This window comes from Neophocaena asiaeorientalis, unplaced genomic scaffold (assembly GCF_003031525.2).
Source record: "Neophocaena asiaeorientalis asiaeorientalis breed wild unplaced genomic scaffold, Neophocaena_asiaeorientalis_V1.1 scaffold264, whole genome shotgun sequence".
Classification (NCBI taxonomy): Eukaryota; Metazoa; Chordata; class Mammalia; order Artiodactyla; family Phocoenidae; genus Neophocaena; species Neophocaena asiaeorientalis.
This window is the reverse complement of record NW_020185332.1, coordinates 865,791-888,998: the sequence shown is the minus strand read 5'-3', so window position 1 is coordinate 888,998 and position 23,208 is coordinate 865,791. Positions and strand designations below refer to the sequence as shown.

The window sequence follows — 23,208 nt, the reverse complement described above, 5'->3', positions numbered from 1 at the left end:
CAGGTGTTGCCAGGCTGTTTTCTGGATCTTCCATCTGTCTCACCTGTCCACTAGATTGTAAGCCCCCCAGGCAGCAGGGTCGGATTTTAAGCTTTACCCCCCATCTAGGCTCACCCTAGCTTCTTACAAGTGGAGTTCCATAAATATCCACATGATTAGGCATTTTTGGTGATATGACTGGGTAGTAATAAGAAATTACAAGCATAATAATAATGATGACAGATGCCTTATGTTTATGTAGCACTTTGAACTTTAGAAATAAGAAATAATAAACCTAATAATAGTAATGATAGATGTCTTACCTTTGTATAGCACTTTGAAGATGGCAAAGCACTTTCACAGACTTAAATTTTATATCATCTTCAAAATCATCTTTATGAAAAGTTAGTGGGGGGCATAGATGAAACAAGGTGGGCGAAATGCAGATTACTGCTGAAGCAGGGCGATGTGGACATGCAGATACACGATACTGCTCTCTCTCCTTGGGGAGCTATGTGAAATTTCCTACTGTAAAGAGTTTAAAAAAAACAACACAGAACACTGTACTATGTAAGTCAAGTAAGAGGCTTGATCATCACCAGTCTTATTTTAAAGCTGAAGAAACTGAAGCCCAGAGTGGGGGGTTGGCTTGCCGAATCACTCAGCTTGTGTGGACCCGCCTATCTGAGAACAGAGAGGCGGCGTTCCCGCTCCTTGTCACGTGCTCTCTTCTCTACATCACTGTTGCCCAGAGTGGGTCCCACCAACATCATCCCCTCGGAATGTTAAAAGGGTTCTACGGGGACTTCCCTGCTGGTCCAGTGGTTAAGACTCCATGCTCTCAATGCAAGGGGCGCAGGTTCAATCCCTGGTCGGGGAACTAAGATCCCACGTGCTGCACGGCACAGCCAAAGAATAAATAAATAAAGGGGGTTCTACAGAAACTAAGATCCCATGGTTAAATACATTTAACAAAGGGCCAAACAAAACAATCAAGTCATTTTCCTGCAGGACTTGTCAGAGCCTTTACAGAGCACTCTGTAGAGCTAGTGTTCCCTAGCACACAGTTGGGGAACACCGAGCTACATCAGACCCACAGGCACACAAGAGCCCTATTATGTACCCAGACGCCTGCCAGTCCCCAGAGCAGGGCTTTTCAGACATCAGAAGCCCGGCCAAGTGAAAGCTGTATGAAGAGGTACGCTACAGATGAGCCCTGCTAGGTGTGTGCAAAGTCCTGGGTGACAGAAGGTGGACAAACATAATCTGCCAGGGGAGTGGGGGACTATTATGGTGCGTGGTAAGGCCTCTAGATAATGGCTGGGTCAGAACAGGAGTTGTCAGCAATGCCAAGAAGGTACATGAGGCCCAAACTGGGCCTGGCCCTCCAGGCTCCCAAATAACGTCAGGGCCCCGCAAGGCTTCCCTTTGGAGGAGGGATGGGGGTTGTTTTTCCTGCACGGGCTGCCCCTGAGCACTCTACAGGAACAGATGCTCCAACCCTCTCCTGTGCCAGGAACTGAGCTGCTGATTCAAGCTGCCACCCGTCCCTTCCTTGCTAATCCTCCAGCCCTGGACACTTTTGTGCTCACACCAGCTTCTCTGGCAGTTTCAAGGACCCTTTGGGCAGCTGTACTGATACTTAATCACTAATGCAGCAGGGTTTTTCCATCTTCCTCTCCACCCTTCTCCTCCTCAGTAGCGAGGCCTTGGGCCATGGAAGAGCAAGTACGAGTAAGTATGATCTGCTTTGTGAAAGCTGGAACGCAATTGTTTATCATCCTCAAAAAATAACAATTGGGCTTCCCTGGTGGTGCAGTGGTTGAGAGTCCGCCTGCCGATGCAGGGGACGCGGGTTCGTGCCCCGGTCCGGGAAGATCCCACATGCCGCGGAGCGGCTGGGCCCGTGAGCCATGGCCGCTGAGCCTGCGCGTCCGGAGCCTGTGCTCCGCAACGGGAGAGGGTACAACAGTGAGAAGCCCGCGTACCGCAAAAAAAAAATAAAAATAAAAATAACAATTAATCATCATTGAGCACTTATCGTGTGCCAGGCCCCGTGCTGGGTGCTTACCCACATACAATGCCCATGATAACCCTAGGAGTAGGTTCTGTTTTACATCCCATTTTACAGCTGGGCAAACTGAGGCACACAGAGACGAGGGGACCTGGCCCACATGACCCAGATGATGCATGATAGAGCTGAGCTTTGAATCCAGGCAGGGGGCATCTGGAGGCCCTGCTCAGAATCACTCTGCTAAGCTGCCTGAGCTGACAGTCTCTGGTCCGGAGCCTGCAGAGCTGAACTCACCGCAATGGCAGGTCTAAGAGTCAAGGATGGCCCAGGGGCAGCCAGCCTGGATGCACCAAGACCTGTAGGCTGTAGAGACCATCTCCAGCAACCCCAGCAATTTCCCAGCCCATTGGCTCATTCCTTTGCCTTTGTCCCCTTCCCCACCCCAGTCCTGGTCACCCGTGATCAGGAGCCCTTTACCTGCAGCTGGACCAGCCCTGCCTGGTCAAGGCAGACGGTGGGAGCTAGAATTAGCCGTGCGGTCAGAGACACAGCATCTAAAGTCCCCAGGGAGCTCTGGGCAGCCTCACGCCATCTGAGCTCTGGCCTTCCCTTTGCCCCTGGCCTTTGGGCCCCTCTAAAATCCTGGGCTTTGGCCTTGTCTCCGGCCTGGCACCCCAATCCCTTGGGGACCTGGATGCTAACTAATACAGCCTGCTTCACCTTATCACCCCCAAGGGAAGGGACCCTGATCCTTAGACCTCTCGCCTCTGAAATGAGCATTCAGGAGGGAGAGGAAGACCAGGGAGTTTCACTGAGGTCCGGAGTGTGTAGGGCTTATGCCTGCTATTTGCCGTACCTCCCGCCTCATTTACTGAACCCACCTGACTACGTTATGAGGTAATAGTATCACCATTTTACAGATGAGGAAACTGAGGCTCAGAAAGGTTAACTAACTTCACCAAAGACACAGGTGAGTGGAGGAACCTAGTCCACGCTGCCATCAAGGATGCCTTGGGGTTACGACCATAATAAAGCAGCAGGAGTGTTCACAAAGGCAGGTGTGACTCTGGAGGAGCTAACACCACCTTCATCTGACACAGCGCTGACACCCAAACAGGGTAATCAGTGGCCTAGACTTCGCTCAACTGCTACTATTACTAACACCTAACTTAACACATACTGCACGCCTGGCACCCTGTATGCTCTCAGCGTGCATTATCACATTTAATCCTCACAACACTGTAAAACAAGTACTATTATTATCACTTTACTAAGGCTTAGCAAGCTAAAACAAATTACCCAAAGTCACTGCAGTAAGTGCCTACCCAGCAGCCATGCCAACTTCCTCATTCCCAGAGTGCCTGACTTTTGTCCAGGTGCCCCCTCCTCTCCACCATGACTCAGGGAAGCATAACCCAAGTGGAATTTCATTACTCTAAGCCAATCACAGTAATTCCTTTCCTTTTGCTGGTGACTGATTTAGGAAAGAGCGCTTGACCCAATTCTGGCCTGCTGGAGGGCTTCTGGGGAAAGTTCCCTCGCTTATAAAAGGAAATGCCCAACAAGAGATGGGCAACCCCTTCTTCCACTGAACATTGTCATTTATGAATGTGATGACTGGAACTACAGCAGCCATCTCACCACCATGAGGTGCCAGCACGAGGATGAGCCAACATGCTGAGGAGAGCAGCCAGAGAGGTGGAAAGGACCTGGGTTCTTGTTGTGTAAGCCCCAACGTCCTGCTTTTCTGTTACTTGCAACTTCACAGAGAGAATGTGAACTTGCATCTCTCCCCCTCTAGACTCTAGATTGAGTCCAAGCCCAGAGCCTGTATCTATATGCCCCTCTAAAGATTAGATACCAGACTGTCAGGCTACACAGATCCAGGGATGGTTCCGTCTCCTCGACTGTGGGCCTGTCAATCCTAAGTAGAAAACACAGGCCAGAGCTCAGCCTGGCCACCAAGCCCTGAAGGACAAGGATCCCAGCAGCTGCCCTCAGCAGACACTCCACAGTGGAGGGAGACCCGGGAGCCAGCCCCTGCCCCTTGGGAACCAAGTCTCGTTTCATTCTCCCTTTCCACTGCCTTCCTCTGTCATTGCCCCATAAATCTGTGGTTTATTAATTCTTTACATGAGGCAGTCGGGGTGGGATCCTGATTTACTCCCTGTTCATAAAACGCTGAGAAATTAAAGGTGGAAATTACCCAGAAAGACACAGAGCCTCCACCAGGGAGCCCCAGAGCAGTTCCTGGCCCAGAACCAGGCCCTCTCTGCCCTTCCCACCTTCGGAACTCAGGATCCGGTGATGTCATTGCCTTGTCCTCCCCCACAGACACCTCTCGGCTCCTACTCTGCGCAAAGCAGGAAAGGGGGGTGCCACTGTCTCCCTGAAAACCCATTTCAGAGTCTCCTGTTTTTTGAAGATTTCCTCTTCTTATATCCCTTCTGCTGAACGTGATGGGGAGGGGAGATCAAGTTCGGGACCAAACATAGGGAGCTGATTAAAACAATTCAAATGCCAAAATATGTCACAAATCCAGAGACATGACCAGGAGGGAAAATAGAAACTTTGTATTAAATGACTTCACCAACCCAGGTGTCTCAGTGGCCCGGACCATCCTCCTCATTTCTCTAACCTCTGAGGGCAGCTCAAGAGCACTTCACCCCACCACTCCCCAAGACCCTCCAGGTACTCAGAACGCTGACAGTCTCTAAAATCCAGCAAAGCCTGGATCCTCCTAACAAAACCCTGCATGGGTGTCAAAGCTGCCAAGGCTCCCACATCTCACAGCCCACCCGATAATTGGCTGCCAGATCCCACCCCTGCCCCAAAAGTCAGGGAGAGTTACAAGCAGGCATCAGGGTCTCATATCAAGGACGAGGACTATCCTAGTTCAGTATAACAACATATCTTTAGCCCAGCTATGTGCCAGGGATGGCACTAGGTACTGAGTCCATTTTTGACCAGGTCCCTGCTCCTGAGGCTGTCACGGCAGTTTTGAAGTTGTAAGACTGTAATAAGCAGAGTGCCAGGGGAGCAGGAATACAGGCCACTTAGCCCAATGGAGGGAGGGGAGTTCAGGGAAGACTTCCTGGAGGAGGAGGTGTCTGGGCTGAATTTTGAAAGACGAGTAAGCGGCAGCCAGACTAAGGAAATAGGGAAAGGCACTGCAGTCAGAAAACAGCCTGAGCAAAGGCTTGGAGGTGATGTAGCACTCTGTGTTCTCAGGGAGGGGGACTGGAAGCAGGTCATCATTACCAAAGCGTAAAGCGCAGATGGATAATGGAGAGAGGATAGAGAGAGGCAGCTGGGCCTTGACTGCTGTGCTAATGAGTTTTGACTTTATCCCAAGGGCAATGGGGAACCATTAAAAGGTTTCCGACAAGACAGGGACATGATCCGGTTTGCGAACAATCCCCTCTGCCTGCCACGGGGAGTGTGGACTGGGGGGGACAAGAAGCAAGAAGGGAGGCCACCACCAGCAAAAGATGGAGAAGGGTCAAGGTAAAGCAGAGGGCTCCTGAACGAGGAGCAGCTCTTTGTTCTGGAGGCATAAGCCACGTCTGCTATGGTCTGGACAGGACAAGGAAGAGTGACGGGGCAGCCTGGGGGCCCCGGGGGTGAGCGGAGTGAGGGCCTGGGAAGGGCTGCCCTGGAGAGAAGGAAAGCAATTCGAATCCCAGTTCTTTAGCCTGTGAGGGGTCCCCTGTGAGCCTCTGCGCCCACCTGGTCCCAGTGGCTGTTTGCAGGCAGCCTCCCCATCACCCCCAGGCACCCCGGTCCCTCCTGCCTCTGCTCAGCCTCCAGCTCCCCTTCCCACCCTAGGCTGGGGAGGAGGCTCTGCCCGTTCAGCTCCATCTCCTCCCTGAGAGAGCGGAAGGACAGAGGGGCGGAGCCAAGATGGGCAGCCCACCCCAACGCCCCTGGGAAAGACTGGACCCTTGTTCCCACCATCTCACACTCAAAATTCACCTCAGTCCTTATTCTCAGGCCCCTCCCTGTGCTAGGCATAGGCCACACCCCACCCACCACCTGGCACCTCCTTCCTTTGTGCAGTGACACCACCAGCCCAGGGCCCCCAGCCGTCAGGGTCCTGCGCCTGTGTGCTGACCCCCGTTATGCCTCATCACACTGAGTATTGAGTCTGTTCATTTCCACCAGATGCGGTGCCTCAAGGACAGGAACCATGTTTCCTTCATTCCTAAGGCTGATGCCACTCAAAGCCTGGTGAAGGAGACTTCCCGGGTGGACTCTGTGATGGGAGCTTCTCACGGAGCCCAATCTGCCCAGGGAAGGTGTGTTTCCTGACAACAGGGTGTTCAACACCTGTCTCTTTCCAAAATACTCTCTCCGCCAACAAAGACCACCTTGCTGGCAAAACAATACGCTCAAAAATGATGTTCTCACCATTCACTTCCAAAAAAGGAAAACAGTAAGCACGTTTCCAGTGCCTAACACATGCCATTATCTCTAATTCTAGAATAATCCTTCAAAGGAGCAACTGTGGCTGCCATTTTACAGGCTAAGAAACTAAGACTCACAGAAGTTAAGCCGCTTGCCCAGGTCACACAGCTCACAGTCCAAGCCTGGACCTCCAAGCTCTCCCGTGCAGTCCACCGACCTGCAGAGAGGCCCAAGTGTGACCTTGGGTCACATTACCTCTCTGGCCTCGGCTTCCTCATCTGGAGAGTGGGATAACAGGAGGACCTCCCTCACAGGTCAGTTCACGAGACAATCCATGAAGAAGCTGGCACGTGGTACCCTCCCACACGTAGCCATCCTCCTGCTTGGCTCAATGCTGTCTGGAGGGCTAGCTTCCTACCTTCATCCACTCTATGGCCCCTTCCTAGGGAAGGAGGGAGAGGCATACTCCTGCATGATAAGTGAACCAATAAACCAATCTTTTTGTTTGGGTGGGTATAAATTATAGCAGGAAGCTTTTTCAGTTAGTGTCCTCTGTGGCATTAGAAGTATCATTAATTATGTATTAGGTGTTTGAAAGGAAAAGACATCAGTAGCCTATAGGATGCATTTGCCTAGTAATAGAGGATTGATTAGATGCAGTATCTATACTGAGGGCTACTGAGATTCAGGTCCCCGGTTTCACAGTGGTGGTAAATTACAGCCACAAAAATCTCTGCGATAGTAAATAACAGCGTCCCAATTGCTGAAGGAATTCCCGGTGCCTGTTGATGGGAAGTGGGCAGCCACCCAGTCACTTCTGGGGGCAAGCAGGACAGGACCCCACGACTCCGCTGCTGGGGGTCTGGTTCTCATGGTGGGCGACTCCGACCCCCAGCCCAGCTCTGAGCTGGGCCATAAACACCTGCTCAACTCTGTCTGCAGATGCTCCAGAGAAAGGCTGGAAGCTGCTTCCTAAACCTGGATTTTGCTAAAGGCTCTTCCGCGACTCCCTCTGGGAGTTAGATGCTCAAGGAAAAAGAAAGTGCATGTGTTGCTTCTCCAACTGCAAGGGTGTGTGTCCCCTTTTAATGAGGAGGGATGGAGGAGAGCTGCTTCCACTCCTGGAGAGATGAAGGCCACTGACCCCTGTAGTCTGGAGCCCAGGAGTGTTGCCCAGAGGCGGCAGGGACAGGATCCTGCCTGAGCAGCAGTGACAATAATAACAGGCAACATTAATGAGTGTTCACTGTGTGCCAGGCCAGGTCTAAGCCCACTACATGGATTAACTCAACCCTCAAAGCAGCTCTGTGCAGCAGGTGCTGTCATAACCCCACTGTACAGGTGAGGAAACTGAGGCACAGAAAGATCTCCCCTAGTGATCAGCATTGTCCCCTCCCTGACTTCCTTTGTGCCTTAACTTAAACGCCACCTTTCTGTTTTAATTAATTTATTTATTTATTATTTCTTGGCTGCATTGGGTCTTCATTGCTGCGCGTGGGCTTTGTCTAGTTGTGGCGAGCAGGGGCTACTCTTCGTTGTGGTACGCGTGCTTCTCATTGCGGTGGCTTCTCTTGTTGCAGAGCATGGGCTCGAGGGGCATGCGCTTCAGTAGTTTGTGGTACGTGGGCTCAGTAGTTGTGGCACGTGGGCTTAGTTGCTCCACCATGTGTGGGATCTTCCTGGAGCAAGGCTCGAGTCCGTGTCCCCTGTCTTGGCAGGCGGATTCTTAACCACTGCGCCACGAGGGAAGTCCCAAACATCACCTTTATATTGAGACCTTCCCTAACCACTGTTTAAAACTGTATTCCCATCCCCACTCCATCACTCCCTTGTCATCTTCAGATATGCTCTATCATCTACTAACTTATTTTGTTCATAGGCTGGCTGCCTCCACTAGAATGTAAGTTCCACAAGGGGAGGGATTTCAATCTGTTCATCTTGTGTCATTCACTTCTGTATCCCCAACAGCTAGAACACGGTCCAGCACGTAGCAAGCGCTCCATCAAAGTGTGTTGAATAAGTAAAGGCTGAGTCACCTGCCCAAGGTCACCCAGCTTTTAAATGGCAGAGCTTAGGTTCAAACCCAGGCACCCTGGTTCCTGACCCAGGAAGGACCTTCTCCCACTGCTGAATGAAACTCCATGGGCAACGGTGATCTCTGAGTCTTTTCTGTTCCCCTGAACTGAGCTGGGAATACCAGGGCTTCTGATAGCAGCCCCCATCGGACTTTTTGTGGGCAAAGACAAGCAGACTTGAAAACAGACCCTCTCCAAATAACCCTTGTGTCATGGACTGAATGTTTGTGCCCCCCCCCACAAGATTCTCATGTTGCAGCCGTAACGCCAGGGTGGTTGTATTTGGTGTAAGGAAGTCATTAAGGTCAAGTGAGGTCATAAGGGTGGGACCCTGATCCAATACGATTAGCATCCTTACAAGAAGAGTCACCAGAAAGCACTCTCTCTCCCTCTCTCTCTCTCTCCCCCTGCCACCCTCTGTGAGTGAGCACATACCCAGGAAAAGCCATGTGAGCACACAGCAAGAAGGCAGCTGTCTGCACGCCAGCAGGAGAGCTCTCACCAGAACCCAAATTGGCGGGAATCTTGATCCTGGACTTCCAGGCTCCGGAGCTGCGAGAATACGAATTTCTGTTGTTTAAGCCACCCAGTCTGTGGTACTGTGTTATAGCAGTCTGAGCAGACTAACGTACTCTGTCACTGCTGAGTGCTGAATGGGTCTCTTGCCTGCTGAAGAATGCCGATGGCTCCCCACTGCCTGCAGGGTAAGGTCCAGACTCCAGCACCTGGTCCCAACTGGGTATTAATTAATTGACTAATGGTGGCTGAATCAGACCCTACTTAGGTGCCTTCCTGGACTTGCTCTGCCACAGCTTCCTCCTATACCATCCATCAGTTACTTTCTCAATGGAGAGCCAGGCTGCCACCATTGCATCTCACCTAACATCACCGCTGTCTCAGCCTCCCCTAGGATGAGACTCTGGCACAGCCTCCCTTGCATCCAACACAGGAGCCATAGCAGCTCCAGTGCCCAGGTTCAATCCACTGGACATAAGGAGGTGCTGGTGGTTCTCACTTCTGGACTCAGCTGAGGCACCATACCACAGGGCGTGGGATTTGGCTTCCCCAGTGGCTGCCCAGAAGGGCCAGGTGATATGACCCAGAAATGCAAGGGAGTTTCCTCATGGGGAAAACTGGGACCAATGAGAGACCAAGATGCTGGCTGATAGACTCTCTGCCTTCTTCTACCCTGGGCAAACTGTTCTGAGTCACACTGGTTCCACTCGGCCGAACCACAGACATCCCTCATGAGTCAGCAACTGACTGGCTTTCCTTCCTCACTTCCTTACAAAGCTGTGGCTGGTCGGCATTTGCTTTTCCTCCTTTGTTGCCTCCTTCCCTTCCCTTCTCACTCTCCTTGCCCTGGGACTATACCCCTACCCCCAGGATAGCAACTAGCACTAAGTTTTGCCTCAAGCTCTGTTTTCTGGGAACCTAAAATATACTCAGTCATGGATGGCCCTTGGTGCCAGTAAGACCAAAAGAGAAGATGAATTATTGACTTTGAGAAGGAAACAAGATACTGCTGACCCTCTGATGAGGGAAAGTGACCCAAATCCATGGAGACACAGACAAAGAATCTCTCCTGCTTCCCATGCTGCTCCTAGAAATGCTTCCACCCATGGGAAGGCAAAAGCAGCCCAGGTTCCCTGGGGACTTGACTTCCTGAAAGACATTGAAGGGATTCAAGCCTGTTGCTAGTTTGAGGAGCATCTGATAAACAATTTATACGAGAGTGTAAAAGGCATACTACGGAACCTCTGTTTTCAGAGGGAGCCCATGAGAACTGCTGATGCTAACATTTGCTGAGTCTTTATTGTGTTTCCTTTACCTGCACTGTTCATTTAATCTTCACAAAAACCCCACGTACTGTTTAATATTAGTATTGCCCCTTTCACAGATGAGAAAATGGGTGCTCAGACAAGTTAGGTAACATGCCAGAAACCACGCAGAAGGGACTCAACCCATATCTACAGAGGGAATGCTGAGCACAGTGATGGCCCGTAAGGAAGATACTTTGGGGGTACAGCCCTCCTAAGGAAGCCTTTTCGGTTGGTATTTTCTGTGGCATTAGAAATATCATTACTTCTGTACTAGGTAGGGATGTATGTACAACATGGTAAATATAATTAACGCTGCTGTAGTTATACATGAAAGTTGTTAGGAGAATAAATCCTAGGAGTTCTCGTCACAAGAAAAAACATTTTTTCTATTTTTTTAATTTTGTGTCTACATGAGATGACGGATGCTCACTAAACTTACTGTGATAATCACTGCGTGATGTATGTAAGTCACATCATGCCGTACACCTTAAGTTTATACAGTGCTGTGTGTCAATTATATCTCAATAAAACTGGAAGAAAATTAATGAATATACGTATATACATATATATATACATAATGTATTAGGTATTTGAAAAGAAAAAACATCCTTTGCTCCTTTGTTTCCCGTAAGGCCAGCCCTGGCCTCAAGGTCCCTCCCCAGCCAGAGATGGGTAGAGAGGTGCTGAAACATCCAAAGTGACCCTTCCTTTTCACCCTCCCAGGGGGAAGTCGGTGGGGGCTTGAGAAGCAGGCAACAGGGCACATGTTGGAGTGTATTTGTCTCTGGCTCCCATAGGACATAGGTGGCTCTGGTCAGAAGCAGCTGCCGGTGGAATAAGAAAAGTCTCCTCCCCCCAGCTGCTCCTCCCAGGGTCCCAGGGCCTCTACCCACCAACCAATCCCTCTGCTCAACGGAGGGAAAAGCAGAGGTTTCTTGGGCTTTCATTCTCCCCCAGTTCCCCAGTTCTGAGAGGGAGTTCTGGACCAGAAAGAATAAAAGAAAAAGCAGCAATTCTTAATATAATGACCTTGAAGAAGAGCAACTCCATTTTACCTTGAAAACTGCATAACTGAAAGCAGAGTCTATGTAGACAATGCAAATGATATGCAGGTAATATGCAAACGTAATGCAAATGATCCAGGGCCGGGTCCGGGCTAAGGCACCCAGTGGCCTCTAGAGGGTGGTAGAGGAAAGCGAACCCAGGGTAGTTAGGACCTGGGGTCAGGAGCCAGGTGAATGCTTTGGCTGGGAGCATCTTTGAGAAGACCCACGTCCGCGGCACTGTGAACCTTCCCAACCCCACGGGCTCTTCCAGTCACACCAGCACTGCACTACATACACGTGTACACACACACACACACGCACACACAACTTGTCACCACACTGACACACACATTAAAACACACACACACTCACAGAAACCCGCACAGACACCCAGCCATTCACAAAGACACACAGACTCACTTACACACCTACCCACTCCACCACACACATGGATGAACGCAAACACATACGCAGACACACACACGTAGAAACACACCAACACGGACGCAAACACAGACGTACGCATCTCCATGCTGACCCAGTGCATCCAGTCTGATAAATCTATCTGGAAAAGAAAACAGTCTAGACGTACTGAATACCTACTTTGTGCCAGGCATGGTGCAGGAACTTTAAATCCTCATTTGATCTTCACAAAGCAAGATTAAGAAGTGGGATGTAGGGGGGTGAATATTCCAATATTTACTGACAAGGAAAAGGAAACCCAAAGGTGAGCGTATAGGCCGGAGCTTACCCAGTAAGCAGCCGGAAAGAGAGAGACCCAGCTTCGTAGGGTACCATGAAGCCACGCCATTCCCCTCCCCGAGCAGAGCCTTCCCTGTACACAGTGGGACACAGACATCACTGCCAGCTCTTCACTCCTCCACCTCGCGGTCCTCCCCAGACAGCGGTTAACCTCTGGCTTCCTCAGAGACACTCCTGCCCTTCTCCATCTGGCCCTTTCATCACTTTGGCTGGGGTGTGCTCCACCATGTGACCTCACGTTAATTCTGGCCTTAGTATAATCTAATTTGGAAATCTCCTGGGGGAGGAAGGCAACCACTTCTTTCAACCCAAATGGGATACAAGACTGGATTTTCAGTCTCTGCCTGTCTCTGGGTGAATGTTCACACTAGAAAAATGACTCTTTCCCCAAAAGCATACAAACTTTAAATGCCACTCTGCCCACCACTTCCTACATACACACACACACACACACACACACACACACACACACAAACACAAACACTGAAAAGGAAATGTGCTTTTCAGGGCAAAGGATGAGTAATATTTGTCACTCCCTGCCATAAAGTCACCATGTCACTTTGGGCAAGTCACCCACCATCCCAGGGTCTCAGTTTCCTCATTTGCCTCATTTGAGAGGTAAGACAAGCTGATTCTCCAGTCCCCTCCCTCCCCCACCTTCCATCTCCCTGATAGCACAAGAGCCTGAGGCTGGCAGCTGCCCTGCGATGTTCCCCAGAACTGTCCCCTGACACTGGGGACTCACTGCTAACGCTGGGATCTGACAGGAGCGCGGGCCTGGGCCCTGCCAGGGAAGGACAAGGTCAACCACAGCCCCAGGGGTTAGGATTCAGCCATCACCCCCGGGCCTCTGGCCTGCCTACCTGAGATATTCTATGTCCCCCTGGTAGCCTCAGAGGTTCAAAAGGGAGGTCAGCTTGGAGCAGGGGAACCCTGAGATATAATAAGGCCGTGATTTCGGAGCAAGCTGGAAGAGTTGCAAAATGCCACATTGAGGGTTCCGAGTGTATTTTAGGGCCTTGGGCTCTCTTTCCAAATTAATATTCATGGGGACAGGCGTGCCATCTATTTGCATATGTAGATTTTGCTCATCCACTGCAGGATAAAAAAGTTTTGGGGTGTTATTATTTACTATAGTTATTTTAAGCTTGGATGATAAACCAGTCGAGTCAGGCAGGGGGAGGGCAGCTTCCAAGGGCAGGAGTAGGTTTTAAGTAATTTTCGATCTGAGGAAAGGTGGGTTCCAGATACCCAGGAATGAGTCACGCCGACCCCGACCGGCAACATCAATTCCAGGACAGCCCTTCCAAGGTCATCCCATTCAGCCCCTACCTCAGGAAGCCTGGCCACCTCACATGGTCCCACAGAAGCCTTTGGAAAACCAAGCCCACCACTATCACTCAAGGTCATGGTTGAGAGGCAGGCAGGCAGGCACAGGTTCAGGGTGTGACTTTGGGCAAGCCACTTGAGCCCTTGTTTCTGAGGATAATGACCTGCTTCGCAAAGTTGTAAAATACACACTAGAAAGTTATGGAGAGGGATGGTGGTGATGGCTGTGTAATATTATGAAGTATTTAATACTAGTGAACTGTACACTTCAAAATGGTTAAGATGGTAAATTTTATGTTATGTGTATTTTATCACAATAAAAATAAAATTTTAAAGAAAAGGACAAACTTGAAAATAAATGCACCAAAAACGTGCTTGTTAAAGTGTGAAGCCCTAACCAAGGTAGCCGTTGTTAAGGTATCTTCTCTCCTAGGGTAACTGGCATCCACTCCTCCCACGCACCTTCAGGGAAGCCTCCATCCCCTGCCACTGCCATCCAAAGCCACCCGAGGATCTGAGAACCATGATCCTGCTCTCTACTAGCTTCACTTCTCTTTTCTGCATCAAATAACACCCTAACTACTCCACCAGAAAGCAGTGAGTCCACTGGGAGAATCTAGAGGTTCCCAAATTACTCCAGAGTCCTTGTACTCTGATCAAAGAGCCCTGAAACCTGGTGAGGGTCCGTAGGGAAGGAGGCAGTGAAGCCTGGTAGCAAATTCAGGGGCTCTGAGTCATGCAGACCTGGGTGGAATCCAGACGCTGCCAGTGTCCAGTGGGACCTTGACTGCTCAATTTCTCTGCGCCTCAACCTTCTCGTCTGTACGATAAGGCTAATACTATTCTACCTACCTCTTGATGCATGCAAAGGTCCTACATGTGGTTTCTATTATTAGGATTGCAGAACCATCAGCCACAGCTCTAGCATTAACTCTTTCAGACCCCTGGGGGCGCTCTTTCAGAGCACTCAACATTTGCTCTCAAGCAGGGGTTCCTTAGGCACTGAAGTACTAGTGTTGTGGTTTCATTTCAGTGATCAAGTAGTCACACTCAGTCGCAAGGCAGCTTTGCGTCAGCGTCTGTTGTTGCACTCGAATTAAAGAGAGCTCCTTTAATTGTTGTGGGCTAACGACAAAAAAGTGGCTGCCTGACACACAAATGCTTTTGTGCCAAGGGCTGGCCAGATGACCCTTCAGCACGTTGTAGGAACAAAAGCTTCACAGTTGCTCAAGCTAAGAGAAGCAGGGGGAGAGTTGAGTCACCACAGGGCGTGTGGTGGAGGAAGCAACCAAAACCATGATCGTGTAGCAAGGGCTGATGTAGTCTTAGCACAACAGCATCTATCACGTTAAATTAATATTGTTAATCTGAATGTTATTGGCTTTGTAGTTTGCATTTTAATTTATAAACTTGTTTGGGCGCTAAGACTGTGTATGAGCTATAAGCATCAGTTGTTTATGTCTAGTTTTGTGTTTATATATATAATAATATATATATTATTATATTAGTAATTTAAGACAATATTGGAGGTCTGTGGGAAGCATTTTCCCCCTTTATTTATTTATTTTTTTAATTTACTTTTGGCTGCACTGGGTCTTCATTGCTGCATGCAGGCTTTCTCTAGTTACAGTGAGCGGGGGCTACTCTTCGTTGTGGTGTCTCATTGCGGTGACTTCTCTTGTTGCGGAGCACGGGCTCTAGGCGCGTGAGCTTCAGTAGTTGTGGCGCACGGGCTTAGTTGCTCCGCGGCATGCGGGATCTTCCCGGACCAGCGCTCGAACCGTGTCCCCTGCCTTGGCAGGCGGATTCTTAACCACTGCGCCACCAGGGAAGTCCCTCTCCCTTTAAAATGGAACCATCTGCACATTTCTCAAGTTTTAAAACCATTGACCTAAAGATTAATGCAGAGACCAAGCCTAAAAATCAGGCTAATTGTTCATTTTCTTCTACAGTGGATGGACAGAGGGGAGGTCTGGCTGAGAAGAAACTGCAATAGGTGAAGGTTAAGTGATTTGCCCAAGGTCACTCATAGGTCAATCCCCACACTCAGGATCCCTACCTTGGATGTCAGGGAAGTCTCTGGACTCCTGGGTAAATTCCTTCCTCCTTTGCTCCTGAAACATCTGATTCTACTTTCACTGAACAATAAAGGCTAATAAACAAGTGGCTTTCTCTGCACCCCAGCTCCTCTCCCCACCACACCTCAGAGACAAAATTTCATCCAAGTCCTGAGGAAAAGTGGATTCCTCTCCCAGCTCCAGGCAGAGGCTTCCAGAGGCTCCCAGCTCAAAGTGCTCCAAGGATGTCCAGAATAAAAGATTTCCTGTCTATTGTGAAGGGATAATGAACATAGTATGAAGAAAATCCCACCCACAGATCTTTGCAGAGCCTGCCCCTTTCCCACTTCTGACACCAGCATCACCAACGGGTAGACACTGAGCCCTGCTCAGTGCTGGCTCCTGGGGAGAAGGAATAAACCAGTTTCAAGGAGCTGGTTTGTTAGGGAGGTGAGACCTACACAGACAGAGTCCAGGTGAAGATGAACCAGCCGGCAGATATTCAACAGCTCGGTTGTGTAGTGGAGAGATGGGAGTTGTAGGAACTCAGGGGAGAGGTAGATCAATGAGAGATGGCAGAGATGGAAGCCCCCTAGAAGGTGGGGGGCCAGAGCTGAGCTGTGAAGGCTGAGTGGGACCTGGCTGAGTGGAGGGAAGTGATCATTTCAGCCAGTGGCAAAAGCTGTGAGAAGGCAACAGCGTTCCTGAGGCAGTGAGAAAGCTGGAGGTGGGCAGCCCTCACCTCCTACCAAGCTCCCCTCCTTCTCTCCACTGTCACCTTCCTGCTTATCCTTGGACGTACCAGGGGAGTTCTCACCTCAGGGCCTTTGCACTTACTATCCCCTCTGCCTGGTGTCCCTACGTCCAGATACCCACATGGCATCCCTCCTCTCAGTCTCTGCTCAAATGTCACCATCAGAGAGGCCTTCCCTGACCACACTGCATCCCATCACCATACATACCCCTTCACCTTGCTATTTTTCTTCATTGCAACAAGCGTAAAGTATATAATGTGTTCAATTTTTACCACCTGTCTCCCCCACTTCAATGCAAGCTCCATGAAGGCAAGGGCTTTGTTTTGTTCCCTGCTATACTGAGTATGTGATCAATGATCAGTATTTACAGAATGAATGAATGAGAGGAAAGAAGGATGCTATAAAGGACGGAAAAATGCCAGTCAAAGCTCCTGGAGGTAGCAGAGACCTCCTTCCTGTTGACAGGTCAGCAGTGTCTTCCTTCCACATGTAAGACACCAGAGACACAGAACAGGAGTGGTGGCAGGCGAGGGTGGATCGATACAAAGGGTCAAGTGGGGGTAAAGGGAGGGCAGAGGAGTTCAGAAACCCTGGCTCAGATCCAGCTTGATCCCACTAGCAGAATGTTTTATGCTATCAAAGGAATCTCTGGCCCAGGCTTGAGGGTGGCAGGAGAGATAGTCAAGGTAAAAAGGTGAGGGGTCAAAATGAGCCACAACCTAACGGGGGGTGGAAGGTCTTCAGGAAAGAATTGTTGTAAACATCAGAGTTTAAAAAGTCCCCCAACACACAAGAGAGGGCCTGAGTCTTATCAGAGACAAGAGACAGAAGGAGGCTGTGGGACACAGCAAATGGGGAAAAGAGACTGGGAGAACAGGGCACCCATGGGTCAGGAGAATGTCGGGAAGAAGCCACTTAACCTCTCCCAGCCTCCACTTCCTCACCTGTAAAATGATGACCATAATTCCGACCTCACAGGGTGGTTACAAGGCTGAGTTAAAACAACTCCCCAAAATCACTTAAACTAGTGCCCAGCATATAGTAGGCAGGCATTCATCGAATTGAGTCCCACCTCCAAAGTGAGGTTAAGGTAAAAAGGGTGAAGATTACCTGACTTTTCAAGTAAATAATCTTATTTCCCTTATTCCTGTGATTTATTAATTCAATAATTATTCACTGAAGTGCCCTGTGCTTGCATGTCATAACTGGATACAAAGAAGGATCCACTCCCACCCCATCTCAGACCTCGACGGCCTTACCTCCAATTGGGAAGACGAGGAACATTTCAACAAAATGCTGAACAATGACCCTAGAGTGTATTATGAAGTACCGAATTTGTGGTGTAGGCAATAATTGCTACAGAAGTTCAGGGGAAGGAAAGATCAATGCTTCGAGATGGCTGTGGGCTCTGGTGTCAGGGAAGGTCAAATGAGGATGTGGCTCTAACAATGGCCTTGAAGGAAAGGATGGTTTGGCTTAAACACGGAGAAAGGCAGAACTTGAAGCAGAGTCAAAGGTGGCGGTGGGTCCTGACAGGTAAAGATGGGGAGAAAGGATGCAGGCAGATTGTGGAGACTTACAAGGGTCAATGTGAGGAGTTTGGGCTTCATCCAGCGAATACTATGGGGAAAAATGTAAGGTAAAAACGACATTCTAGGATGACTTGAAGGAGGGAGATAGAGGCTGGGAAATGGCACCTCAGGCAACATAATGTGTCTACAGCACAGATTCTAGGCTCATTGCCGCCTCTGCACTAGAATTCCAGACGATCCTATTTGCAGAGCCCCGCAGACTGCTCCTGTAGGAGATGTACGTCCCTATGACCCCCAGGCACTATGCCTTGGGGCTGGGAGGTCAGATCAGGAGGCCAGTGCCATCACCCAGCACGCGGCGGAAAGAACCTGTACAAAGGGGAAGTCTCATGCCAGAAAGGAGGACTTATGTTCAAGAAACATAATGAAAACAGAAGAAAGTCGGTGCTTGAATACAGGAAATAGAGGAAGGAGGCAAAAGTGTTGCTAAGGTTTTGAGCCCAAGCATCTGGGAAGACGGTGTTGCCAACAAGAATGAAGAATCCAGAAGGGCAGATGGCTTGAGACGCGGGAAGACGTTAGATTTCATTCCAGGCATATAGACTTTATAATGGCGGCCAAACACCATCATCATCATCATATCATCTAATCGGCAACTGAAGATAAGATACAGGATCTCATCTTGGCCTAACGGTCCCATTTTGCCACTGAGAAAAGAAAAGCAAGAGGCAGCAAGCTGGGCAGGAGCTCATAACCCATCCATACTAAGACGCTGGAGTTCCTGTATGCACTATGAACAACCTCCTCCAGGAAGTCTTCCCTAACTACTGTGGCTCCTACTGATGTCATGTTCCTCCTACCATGGTTGGTCTGCAAGTCATAATTATTTGTTTACTCTCTGGGTGTGTTCCCTGATTATTTGATAGTCTACATGGTCTAGTCCTCACCTGTCTCCTGCACTAGATTATAATCCTTTGATGTCAGAGATCAAATCTTCAAATAATGTATTTCTTCCATACTAATCAAGTGCAATTATTGAGTTAATTCAGATTTATATGCCCAATAAATCCCTATTGCCCAGATGAGTAAACTGAGGCACAAAGAAGTGAAATACTTTGCTTAGGGTCACAGGACTAAAAAGGAGTACAGAAAACTCAAACCCAGGTCTTAAACTCTAGAGCAGATATTGTTGATCGCTCCTTTCTTCTTTCCAAAAGCCTCCTAATTTTTTTCCTCTCTGAAGCTCAACACACAAATCAAGATTATTCTAGATCAATTACGATGGTCTCCTTCCTTTGCCTGTGTCTGGCTTATGCATGAACATGTGACTCACAATTCCAGCCAACTGGACACGAGGGAAAGTCTGCTGAGCCTTCTGGTAAAGGTTCCCCTCCTGCCTTTTCTGCCTCTGCATATTGTAAAGGTGTAATACATGGATCTGTTACAGCCATCTTGTGACCATGAGATCAAGAAAAGATGAAAAGAATCTGAACCTTTGATGATGCTGTTGAACCACTGAAAGAACTAAGCTTGGGGCAGACAGCCCACACCTGTTGTACTGGGAGATACTAAGTTCCTTATTGTTTCAGCCAGTTGTGTTCAGGTTTTTTGCTACTTGCAGCCCTGACTGATACCCACTCCAATCAAGGGCTCTTGTCACTACAGGTACGGAGCCAAGCATTATGGGAGATATACAAGTAAAAGTCCTGGTCCCTGCCCTCATTGTTCCTTTCCCAAGATTAGACGTTCAGTAAGTATTCAATCTATCTCTGATTCATTGATTCTCCCTTTGCTCATCAGTTACAAAGGATATATTCCCTGAAGGCATCTTTCTTCCCTTTACTCAGACTCACTGATTATCTCTAAATTTCAGCCTCACGTTTGGACTGTGGTCTCAACACTACCAACCATGTCCTTCCCCATCACCAGGCACCACCTCTAAGGATCAAGCTAAAAGCGAGGGACTCACGCTTAGCCCAGAGAGACCATCAGCGAAACTCCGCATTCCTAAATATTTGTTCTTTGAAATGTCTTTCTCAATTAGATCTCACCCAAATGTTTGAGAGTCAGGCTGAATTCCAACTTCCTGCTCCAGAACAAATATGTTCAGCCTGCATAATTACTGCAGCCAGCTTTATTTGCTATAAAAACATGGATTTTTTTTTTGCTCCTTCTCGACAGTAAAATAATAAATAGAATCCAGATGAAAAATACCAGCATTTAGTAGAACAACTCTTTTATGGTTCTTTTCTTTGGGGTCTAATTAACACATTGGGGATAAAATGTGTTTTTACATTTACCCAACCAGCTAAGGTGAGACACAAACTCTCCTTTCCTCCTGCTGAGATACAGCTTCACATCAGAAACACAGGTGAAACAGACAGTTTCAAAACATTTTGAAATGTTCCACAAACAGATCTGTATACCTGTGAAGTGGACCTCCTCCAGTCCCTGTCTCTTCACACTGTTCAATTTTTTCCTCTGCCCCTTAAAAACACATTACATAGTTGCTGTCAAATGAAACACAGAGAGCCCCATTAGCCAGAGAAGCAATCTCTCCTTCTTTCTTTTAAATGAGGAAGACATGCCTTTCAGGACAATGACCACCGGGGCCATGAAAGTTTCATGAGGGGCTCTTGGAGTGGATGACACCTTTACAATTTTAACAGTGCTATAATAAACCCCCGCAGAGCCACAGGGCATGGAGTCTACATCCAACACACAACACCTATTTATTCCCTAATTACATTGCAATATATTCTCTCTGTATGTGTACTGATGAAGATAAAATATTCTTTTAATTCTATGGCCTCCTGGGAGGTAAAGGAGAGGGGATCATGCATAGGTGAATTCTGAGAGTTCCTAGAGCTCAATCACAGCCTTTGTTCCAGGCTCCCTCATTGCATAATCTCAAGAAAATCACTCACTTTCCCTTGGTCTAACACAGTGGTTCTCTCGTTGCGGGTCCCGGGGCCAAGAGCATTAGCATCACCTGGGAACTTATTAAAAATTCAAATTACTGGGCCCTCTCCGGACTCTTTGAGTCAAAAATTCTGGGGGTGGAGCACAGCAATCTGTGTTTAAACAAGCCTTCCACACTGAAGTCTGAGAAGCACTGGTCTACAAAACAGGAAGGAAAGAGCATTATTTTAAATTGAATCAGGGATCAGGGATACCTGGACTCTACAGGGCCTGGGCTCCTTTCTGAAGAGCTGTCTCAATCTGCAGAGTCAGGGCTCCATTTACCCATCTGTATACAATGGGGCTACAGCGTTCACCAAGAAGCTGTGGATGCTGGAATTTGACAGGTACATGGTTACCTGGCACCAGTCTCTATGGATAGCAAGATCACAGTTGCCAATACTCACCAGCTCCCTCCCGCAATACTCTGACTGGCAGAAGCTCTGCAGAGTGGTCCTCCAATGCCACATCTAAGGTCATCATTGCAGCTGCCTCTGGGTTACACTTGGCAACCAGGAGCCGGGGTCATGGAAGCCCACAGAATCTCCAAATCTCATAGTCAGTAGCTTCAAGCCTTTTTACCTCAGAGCCTTGAACCACTAGAGGGGAGGCTCAGGACTATTTTTTTTTTTTTTACATTGTCCCATTTCAGCACTTCTTCAGACATCTTTTGTGTGTTTGCCTGCACTCTACAACTGGACTTTAAGCCTGTGGAGGATGACGCCTAGAATGTCAGCATCACGAGGTATGGGACTCTGACTGACTGGCTCACGGCTGTCTCCCAAGGCCTAGGCCAGTGCCTGGCACAAAGTAGGAGCTCAAGAACTGTTTGTTGACTAAATATTCCTAGCACGTTAAATACCCTGACCATACTAAGTCCAATTGTAGGCCCCAAACCTTCAAGCATCTAGAAGTTATGTTTGGAAAGGGGCAAAGAAACTATTTGAAACCCCAGGGAAGAAGGAGAAAAGGGAAAAGGAGAAGCAAGAGCCTGAATATTTCCCAGCTGGAGCCACAACGCTTGGTTCATAGAGTGCTGACTACCCAGCCAATTTCTCACCCTGAATTAGGAACTAGAAGACCTCTGGGCCAGGGTTGGGTTTTTTGTTTTGGGGTTTTTTTTTTTTTCGGTTTTTGGTTTTTTTTGGTTTTGTTTTTTGATATTAGGATCCTTGTGCAGGGAGGGGCCGGAGCTGAAGGGTGATCAGGCACTGACCACAGCTTCTGAGCTTGAGTTCTAAGCAGCTGGGTCTTCTAGCTGCCCTCATGCTTCTCACTCAAAGGCCAAATTCTCATTGGTGCTGACTCTACTGTCTTTTGACCAGACACTTAAGGAGAGCTTTTCTAACCTCTTAGGACTCAAGCCTCGTGCCCCATGATCCTTCTCCCTCAATTAGAAATCTACCCAAGACTCAATTCCAAATCATCCCTTCTCCAGGTGCTATCCCTAATCCTGCCCCCTCCAAACAGTGATTTCACCTGGGAAGCCGTCCTTGACTACAAAACAGTGGCTGCTCTTTCCCTGTGGACTGTACTTTATGGGGCTGGGCCGAGTCTTAAGGGTTTCCTTTACCCCCAGACTTCAGTGCAGGGGCAGGATAGATATGCAACCAACTGTCACCTAAGTGATTTATCCTGGGGGATGATCACAGCACAGCACCTGACAAGAGACCAGTCCTCTACCTCTAACCTCACACACACCCAGTCCTGCAGCCTCCGAAGGCCTTACAGTGGCCTGGCTGGGAACACTTGCCCTGTGCTGAGAAAGTGGTAAGGACAGCACAGAGTACTAGAAAAAAAGCCCTGAACTAGGAGTCAGGAGACCTGGTTTACATTCCCTCACACCCTTAACTAGCTCTAAGCGAATCCTTTCACTTCTCTGTGCCTCCGTTTGCTGATCCGTGAGTTGGGAGTAAGAGGTGGAGACTGCAGTCGCGGACCTGGAATCTCTAGCGGCTTAAACAGCATATGATCTAAGGAGAGAGCTGGTGCGTGATGTGCAACCAGGGAAAAACCCGCCAAAGGAGCTGAAGATGGAGTGTCTGTAGACGGTCGATTCGACGCCCTGCGGGGACCCCGCCCAACTGTCAGGCGACAAGGGCCGAGGGACCCTCTCCGCAAAGCCCCCAACTCTCGGTCCCACTAAAGCTGCTCTAAAACCTTCAAAAGAACCTCTCCAACAGCACTCCAACAAAGCAGGCTGCGAAGCCACGGTCCCGCGACCTCCGCGGAAGCCGCACCGAGTTAAGTCCGACCTCCCGGACTCCGGGAACGAGAGGACCCGTGCCCCCAGCAGGCTGCGAAACACCCGGCCAGCCTTCGCTTGCCGACACCCCTACTTTCCCGGCAGAGCGTGGAAGGGGCAATGATGCTCGCGCACGAGTACCATGGCCTGAGCGAGCAGAGACGGCCCGGAGCCCAAACCACTTAAAGGCCTCCTCCAACCTCCTGGAGGCCTTGCTCTTTGC

At 49.1% G+C, this 23,208-nt stretch overlaps 1 protein-coding gene across 1 annotated transcript in view; it reads right to left on the bottom strand.

Moving 5' to 3' along the window:
* The window catches only part of MEGF11 (multiple EGF like domains 11), a 352,130-nt gene that overhangs the window by 327,930 nt on the left and 992 nt on the right, over window positions 1-23,208 (bottom strand). The gene's annotated exons all lie outside the window — the stretch shown is intronic.